Raw genomic sequence first — 9,732 nt, 5'->3', positions numbered from 1 at the left:
CTTGTCTTCATTTTTGATCTTGTAAACCGCCATGACGTCATACTTCAAAATTACGATAAACCGTCCTGACGTCATCCATCCGTTGATATCGGAGATTTCCTTCATTTAATATATATATCCAGTTATCGAGGCGACACCTTTATTAACTTATCCATTTTTTGGACTCCTCGATTCCCGCACTTGCTGTTTTTCACTTCGCCTTATAAATAGGACCGAGGGGTCATTTTCACCGTTTCCCCCCGTGCCTCTTCGCATCGTCTTCCTCGCGCCGCTCAGCCTCTGGAACTCCACCGCCACCATCGACCGTCGTCTCTGCTCCGACCTCAGCCGCTGCATCGCCCTGAACGCACCAGAGAACTGCGGCGCCCTTCCACTTCCTCACTAGCTCCGGTAAGTTCTCTGCTTTTTTCACCATAGATCTGTTCTAGGGTTTCGATATTCCTCGCAGTTCTTCCGAAGTTCATTAGTGCTATTCTTCCATGTTCTTCCTTTAATAGATGGACACTTCATGTTTGATGCATCTCTTACCGTAGCTTACCTACCATGATCATCACAAATCTTTATGCGCAAAGAACTAATTTGTCTGTCAAAAATTGCTTCAGTTCTGCACCCCTTCAAGATCCAATTATTTTTGCTTTTTTGTCTTATCTCTAGATCCGAAAGTTTTATACATCACTGTGAGATCTATTTCTCCTCGCACCAATATAAGCGATTTGACATTCGATAAATAGTCTATGCCATTAGCCCTCTGATAAACTGGAAGAGCATGTTGCCTTCATAATTACACTCCGGTTTAACAGTATTTGATCAATCCTGTGCTAGCATTACCTTCTTTCTCATTATACTAGTCTCCGGGTTGTACCATTTATTATATCAGTACATTTCTTACTCCCTTGTCTCTTGTGTATGATCATGCATAATTTATAAACCGGCCTTTCATTTTCAGTTTGTTCGCTTTGCAATGGCCAAACAATTCACTGCCTGCAACTGGGCTCGTTCCTGGGTTACTGAGGCTCAACTGGATGAGATGGTTAGCATCGGCTCTCTGCCTAAGAAAACTGAGATCAAATGGCGAGTCCCAGGAACTGAGAATCCTCCAACCCCAAGACAAGGCGAAGTGGTAATCTTTGTTGACCATATAGGCCATGGTTTCAAACCGCCAGGGTCAAAATTTTATCGAGATGTCCTTGCCAGCTTCCAACTGCATCCACAAGATATTGGTCCCAACTCAGTCTCCAACTTATGCAATTTCCAAGTCTTCTGTGAAGCCTATTTACAGGAAGAACCAACTGCAGAATTGTTCCGGGATTTCTTTCACTTAAACCGGCGCACAGAGTTTGTGAATGGCCCGAATACAGAGCTTGGTGGTGTCTCGATTCAAAAGCGGAAAGAAGTGGAATTTCCTCATGCCAAACACCATAGCCACCCAAAGGAATGGAACCAAACATGGTTCTATTGCAGAGACACTTCGCCTGAAGATGAGAATCCCCTCCCCGGCTTCCGAGATCATAGATTATCCAATACTCACCCAATGCCACAACACCTGAGCTCTTCAGAAAGGGCAAAATACGCTCCTCAAATCGCCAAGCTCTGGGCCTTTATGGCAAACGGTTTAACAGGTGTGGATTTTGTACGCTGTTGGATATCCTGGAGTATCTTGCCGCTAAGCCGGCATCCCAGTTTAATGTGCGAATATACCAGTGAAGTTGACGATCCTCAATGCCACTGCAACATCCAATTATCTGAGGAAGAAGTTACTGAAGGGGTAAAGAAAATTCTGAATGAATCGGAACTAGTCTGTAGTCAAACCGGTCTGAATCCCTTCTACACCAAGAACAAACCGCCTACTGTAAGCATTACACTTCCTCTTCATCTCTAATATCTTTGACTTATACAAGCTGTAACCCTTCTTCTTTATATGTATAAGGTGATGACCCTTTCTGGAAACGAAAATCCATAGAGAAAGCGGCAAAGCCAACTGGAGATTAGGTGGCCAAACCAACCCGCCCGAAGACCAAAGCCGTAAAACGGACATCAAAGCGGAAAACGGCTGACCGGATTACTATGGAACTTGATGATGATACTGATGACCCAGAAGTTGAGGTAGAACTTGCCTCACTTGGCTCCCTTTTTATGCATCTTGTTAACAATGATCTTCCTCAGGAGGAGGCCGAAGCTAGTCAGGCTGAGGACGTAGAGGTAATTACCCTTTCCTTCGGTTAAGACTCTATGCCAACACAAAAAACTCGCCAAACAATCCTGAAAGTAAGCATTTCTCATCCTCTTTCTCACTTGGATCCAACATTTATTTTGAAGACTCAACAGCATGAGGCTCGTCGGACAACCCGGCACAGTGGCCAACAGGTCACCTCTACCGGTTTACCTGATACTCCGGTTCGGAAGCGTCGGTCTGAGGTCTCTCCTACTTCTGACCATTCTTACCCCAAGGCAGGTTATTGCAGACAGCCTCTTAATCCGTCTGATTCAAATTATCAGGTGACACCTCCTTCCTCTTCTGGTGAATCGACAGCAACTTAACTCCCCCCTTTGAAAACTGTGGCTGGGTGAGTTATGAAAAACCTTTCCTTTCAATGTGCCCTACATCTTTTGAACAGGATGTTAACCCTTTTTATTCTGTTTGCAGGGCCAAAGCCAGACCCAGCAAGAAAGCTCGGGTCACCAATCCGCCAGAAAAACCTGTTGCTGAAGAAGAAGAACCAAGAGGTGAACCGGAAGGACTCCTTCCTGAAACAACTTTTGATGATCTGCCTCTTAACGGCGAACATACTGACGAACCCACAGATGTTGAGCCTGCCGCCCCTGATGCTGAACCGGCAGAACCAAACCGGGCTAATCCAATGAAAGACACTGAAATTCCATCATCATCCGCCCAAAATCCTGAAGGCCAAGGCGATGACGTTATTATTACTGGAGCAGGCCACAGTTCTCCTGGTCATCCCGTCATTTTGGCTCAGCATAGTGCCAAAGAAGAGCAAATTGCCAGGGATAAAGGTAAATGGAGCAGCGACTTATCAAACTATGCTCATCTTAACGCTGATGAGCTTCATTCCGGCTTCTTGAACCGTCTGCACTCAAACCGGGATTATGAAGCCGGTTTGGTGAATTTGATGAAAGAACGATATGAGGTAAATTCTTCTCCCTTGCACATTGATTTATAGCTGAAATACTATTCCAAGTAGCCCCCAAGAGCCGTTTTATGATTGTCAATCATAAACCGGGTCTTTGTAACACTTTAAGCATCCCATCATTAATCCTTGCCAAGGCATGTCTTCAATCATAGATAAAATTCATGTTTGAAAAATTAGATAACGTTCTACAGCATAGCCCCCAAAGGCCGGTTTAACTTGGCAAGTTAATCCGGTTTTTAATCCACACCGCCAGTCTAGAACAAACCTACATTAGCCCCCAAGTGTCAAGGATAATGCTTGCATTGTTCTGGAGACTTGTATATAAGGTAGTATTTGAGAGCAAATAAGCATTAGCCCCCAAGTATGAAGTGGATAACTTGTTATATGCTTTATACTTAGTGCATATATATGTTGTTTTATTGAAGATACCTTCAATGTTGCAGGCTGAACTGAGAAGCAAAGATGCCAAAAACTCTGACTTGCAAGAAAATGTGAAGTCGCAACAAGCCAAAGCTGCAAAAGCCAAAGAGGAGCTGACCCAGGCCCTGGCCAGAATGGAAAAATTGAAAGAATCCTTCAATCAAGATCGTGCTGCATGGGAAACCGAAAAAGCCGGTTTGACCAAAAGAGCCGTAGATGCTGAGGAAGCCCTGAAACCGGTGGTTGAAGAACTAGCCGGTTTGAAGCGCCAAATCAACGCTATGACCTCTGCTATCTTTGGTAAGTATCTGCTTATGTATGTTGCATCAGTCAATGAATCTTAAAACTGACCACGATGTTGAAAAAATCTTTGGCAGGAACTCGGATCAGTCATCTTGGTGCAGATATGCGGATGAAGCTCAAAGTGGCATATACATTGGTTGAGCAGCTATACTCTAGATCTCAGCGAGCCATTAGTACAACAGCTTATAACAAACTGGCGCCAACATTGATTAAGGAAACCCTTGAGAAGCTGGGCATGTTACCGGCGCGTATTGCCGACTTGAAAAGAGCTGCTGCAAGAGCCGGAGCATTAACTGCCCTAATTCGAGCCAAGACCTGGATTCCAGATCTTGAAGCGGAGGATATCATTAAAGGGTATCCAGGCGTTAAAGAAGACGGTTCAAACTTTGACAATGATGATCTTCGGCGGTTGACCAAACATATGCGGCCAGCGACCAACAAATTAGCTGAGGACACCGATTTGTCCCATTTTCAACCGTTTTATGATGCAGAAGGGAAAAGACAGCCGGCTGAGATCCATGAAGTCGAAGAACTTGTGCCTCCGATTCGTAAGCACACTTATGCCCCTGATATTAACCCTTCTGATCTTATCCATGAGGAAGCAGTATTCCGAGCTTTAACCAGAATCGATTGGTCAACGGCTGATTTCCAGCGGCTGGGGAGGGATGAAGAAGTGCCTACACCAACTGATCCGCAACCGTCAAACCGTCGTGATGAAGAGTCTTCATCCGGTCGCCGGTTTATATGGCTACTGTGAAAAACAATGGCACTGTTGAGCCGCTTTAACGCTTCATGTAATAGGATAGCTGAAACTTTGTTTATCTGCCATGCCATCGAGCATGCTTCATAACCCTTTGTGACAATATGTGCCGCCCTTCGGGATATATTTTATGCATAGCCTATGATGACTTGCCTTCCTGGGTACAACAAACTGAAAAGTGTCTAGCGGTTTACCGCTAAACATGTCATAATATCCAAGAAGTATATAGTACTTGAGCTGAATAATCAAGTGTTTGTACAAAAAATAATGTACAGAACATACCTCATTGAGTGAGCAAACGTGTATGCAGCAAAGGTGTTTAACACCAACCCGATACGTTTGATAATCTCATCTTCATAATGCTGGTCTATCTATTAAACCGGACCGGTATACTTACCGGATTTTCTTCATAACACTGGTGATTTAGTCAAACCAGACCGGGTCAGTGACCACCGGTTTATAATTGATCATGAGCCAGCAACTGGTGGTTGGAAAGCAAGCCGGATCAAGGATGCCGGTTTATCAAAAAATACTTATGATTGTCAACAAACAAAATTCAAATAGGAAAATATGCGAGGCTTTTTATGAGCTGCCAGGCTCCAAATCGAGGCTTTTCATGGGCTGCCAGGCCTCTGAGCTAAACCATTTGACAAAGCCTTTTAAGATGGGCCTCCAATTAACCAATCACCGTTTTAACTATGACAAGTTCAGGGTCTGTAAAAGATTGACTTGTCAAACGTTCGATGGGTCATGCCAGGATTACCTGGATAGGAGTGGCTTACTTGATGAAGGCAGGTTAACCCGGGGTTTTAGGTGAATACACCAGGCTTCCAAGCCGTGGCTTGATAGCCAATTACGAGGGTCCTTTCAAACTCTTTGTTGCTTTGCAAAAAAGAGCCCCCAAGTAACTTTGTGAGCGATGCTCAGCGTGTGCCTATGTTTGAGTTTGTACGGTGTACAATACTCTCTTTGGCTCCACAAATTTTTCCTTGTGTGGTTGAAATGCCTATCAAGAGGTGTAGCTGTGGTTCAAACATGACCAAGCCCCCTAGTGATTTTCTTTATCTTTATGCACTTGCTAAATCCGGTTTAATCAAGACTCCGCTTTGACCGTTAACTTGAAAAAGCACACATATGATATAAGAAAGAACAGATACCCCGCTTATAACGGAGGCACCGGTTTATTATATGGTATATACACTGTCATAAATATGTACAGGTGAAAAAGCCTATGGCTTCAAGTATAGTAAGGCTGAAGGAGAGCTATGTTCCATGGCCGCTTTGTCTCCTCCTCCGGTTGACGTGAGTCTTCATGCTCTCGAACATCAATGAGGTAGTAGGATCCGTTGTGCAAATTTTTGCTGACCACAAAGGGTCCTTCCCAAGGGGGGATAACTTATGCATATCAGTCTGATCCTGGACGAGCCGGAGCACCAAATCACCTTCTTGAAACGTTCTAGTTTTAACCCGGCGGCTGTGATAACGTCGAAGATCTTGTTGATAAATCGCCGAACGCGCTGCTACAAGATCCCGCTCTTCATCCAACAGGTCCAGAGAATCCTGACGTGCCTTCTCATTATCAGCTTCAACATAAGCTGCCACACGGGGCGAATAATGACAGATGTCACTAGGAAGAACCGCCTCTGCTCCAAAAACCATGAAGAAAGGCGTGTAACCCGTAGACCTATTGGGTGTGGTGTTGATGCTCCATAACACAGAAGGTAGCTCCTCGACCCAACAACCCGGCGTCCGCTTTAAGGGAACCATAAGCCTTGGTTTGATACCCCGCAGAATTTCTTGATTTGCCCTTTCCGCTTGACCATTAGATTGGGGGTGAGCCACTGATGCTAGATCAAGCCGGATGTGCTCACGTTGACAGAATTCTTCCGTCTCTCCTTTTGACAAGTTAGTGCCATTATCTGTTATAATGCTATGTGGAAAGCCAAACCGGAATATCACCTTTTTGATGAATTGAACCGCCGTGGCTGCATCACACTTGCTGACTGGCTCTGCCTCTACCCATTTAGTGAATTTATCAACTGCTACTAATAGATGGGTCTTCTTGTCCTTGGAGTGCTTGAAGGGTCCAACCATATCCAGCACCCAAGTGGCAAACGGCCATGTAATTGGAATCATCCGCAACTCTTGAGCTGGAACGTGCGCACGGCAGGCAAACTTTTGACATCCATCACATCTTTTGACTAAATCCTCCACATCAGCATGCGTCGTCAACCAGTAAAAACTATGGCGAAAAGCTTTAGCCACCAACGACTTTGAACCGGCGTGGTGACCTCAATCCCCTTCATGAATTTCTCTCAAAATCTCACAACCTTCTTGAGGAGAAACGCATCGTTGAATCGCTCCTGAAACATTGTAACGATGTAACTCCCCGTTGAGTATGGTCATGGACTTGGAACGCCGAATTATCTGTCGAGCCAACGTTTCCTCAGCTGGTAACTCGCCCCGGTTCATGTAATCCAAATATGGGATCATCCAATCCGGTATGGCATGTAGAGCTGCCACCAATTGAGCCTCCGGATCAGGAATAGCCAAATCTTCTTCGATTGGTATTTTGACTGACGGATTGTGCAATACATCAAGAAAGACATTGGGCGGAACTGGTTTACGTTGGGAACCAAGACGACTTAAAGCGTCCGCCGCTTCATTCTTCCGCCGGTCTATATGGTCCACCTGATAACCTTTAAAGTGACCAGCCACTACGTCCACCTCTCGCCGATATGCAGCCATGAGTGGGTCCTTAGAATCCCAAGTGCCAGACACTTGCTGAACCACTAGATCTGAATCGCCGAAGCACTTAACCCGGCTCAAATTCATCTCTTTAGCCATCCGAAGACCGTGGAGTAAAGCCTCATATTCAGCTGCATTGTTAGTACAAGAGAACATTAAACGGGGGACATAACAAAACTTATCACCTAGTGGGGAAGTTAATACGACTCTAGCCCGCGAACCCTCTAGCTGTTTGGACCCATCAAAATGAATAGTCCAATATGTATTATCTGGTTTCTCCTCAGGTGCCTGTAACTCCGTCCAATCGTTGATGAAATCTACGAGTGCCTGGGACTTGATCGCCGTGCGGGGTATATATTTGAGCCCGTGGGGTCCAAGCTCGATGGCCCACTTGGCAATCTGGCCAGTTGCCTCCCTGTTTTGAATGATGTCGCCCAGAGGAGCTGAACTGACTACTGTGATAGGATGGCCCTGAAAATAGTGTTTGAGCTTCCGGCTTGCCATAAACACCCCATACACCAGTTTCTGCCAATGCGGATACCTCTGCTTTGACTCAATGAGCACCTCACTGATATAATAAACCGGCCGTTGAACCGGATACTCTTTCCCAGGCTCCTTGCGCTCTACCACAATGGCTATGCTGACAGCCCGGGCATTAGCAGCCACATATAATAATAATGGCTCTTTATCGATCGGTGCTGCTAGCACGGGTGGTTCCACGAGCTGTTTCTTCAGATCTTCAAACGCCTTATCAGCTGCTTCACTCCAGACAAAGTTATCCGTTTTCTTGAGCATCTGATATAAGGGGATGGCCTTCTCTCCAAGGCGGCTGATAAACCGGCTCAAGGCTGTAATCTGGCCGGCTAGACGTTGCACATTGTTAATACACGCCGGTTTAGCCAAGGATGTAATCGCTGCAATCTTTTCCGGATTAGCCTCAATGCCTCTGTTTGAAACCATAAAACCTAAGAGCTTGCCTGCCGGGACGCCTAAAACACACTTCTCCGGATTGAGCATCATCTTGTAGACCCGGAGATTGTCAAAAGTTTCCCGTAGATCATCTATCAAAGTGCCCTCCTTTCTGGATTTGACCACAATATCATCTACATATGCATGAACATTGCGCCCAATTTGCTTATGAAGGTAATTCTGAACACATCGCTGGTAAGTTGCCTGGGCACTCTTGAGTCCAAAGGGCATGGAAACATAGCAGAAGGCTCCAAAGGGAGTTATAAAGGTTGTCTTCTCCTGGTCCTTAACTGCCATTTTGATCTGATGATAACCAGAGTAAGCATCCAAAAAACACAAACGGTCACAACCCGCTGTAGCATCAATTATCTGATCAATGCGAGGGAGAGAAAAGGGGTCTGCAGGGCAAGCCTTGTTTAAATCTGTGTAGTCCACACACATGCGCCAAGTGCCGTTTTTCTTAAGAACTAGCACCGGATTGGCTAACCACTCTGGATGAAAAACTTCAACAATAAACCCAGCAGCCAACAAACGGGCGACCTCTTCACCTATAGCCTTGCGCCTTTCCTCGTTGAAGCAGCGGAGGAACTGTCGGACCGGTTTGAATTTCGGATCAATGTTGAGTGTGTGCTCAATGAATTCTCTCGGTACACCTGGCATGTCAGAAGGTTTCCATGCAAAGATGTCCTGATTCTCACGGATGAACTCGATGAGCGCGCTTTCCTATTTGGGATCCAGGTTAGCGCTGATGCTGAACTGTTTGGATGAATCGCCAGGGACAAAGTCAACCATCTTAGTGTCTGTAGCTGATTTGAACTTCAATGCTGGATCATGTTCCGTGCTTGGCTTTTTTAAGGAGGTCATGTCTGCCGGATCAACTTGCTCCTTATAGAATTTTAACTCCTCCGTGGCACAAACCGACTCAGCATAAGCCGCATCGCCTTCTTCACACTCCAAAGCAATCTTTCTACTTCCATGTACTGTGATAGTCCCCTTATGACCTGGCATTTTAAGTTGCAGGTAAACATAACATGGCCTTGCCATAAACTTAGCATAAACCGGCTGCCCAAACAAGGCATGGTATGGAATTTTGATCTTCACCACCTCAAATGTGAATGTTTCTGACCTTGAATCGTAGTCATTTCCAAAAGCTACCTCCAAAGCTATCTTACCAACAGGATATGCAGACTTACCACGCACCACACCATGAAATACCGTATTCGACGGTTTAAGATCCTTATCTGTCAACCCCATACGGCGGAATGTATCATAATACAAAATATTGATACTACTTCCCCCATCCATGAGCACTTTAGTGAACTTGTATCCCCCAACTTGAGGGGCTACCACCAAGGCCAAATGACCTGGATTATCAACCCGGGG

This window comes from Triticum urartu, chromosome 5A (assembly GCF_056163025.1).
Source record: "Triticum urartu cultivar PI428250 chromosome 5A, HENAU_Tu73, whole genome shotgun sequence".
Taxonomy (NCBI): Eukaryota; Viridiplantae; Streptophyta; class Magnoliopsida; order Poales; family Poaceae; genus Triticum; species Triticum urartu.
This window is presented reverse-complemented; position numbering follows the sequence as displayed.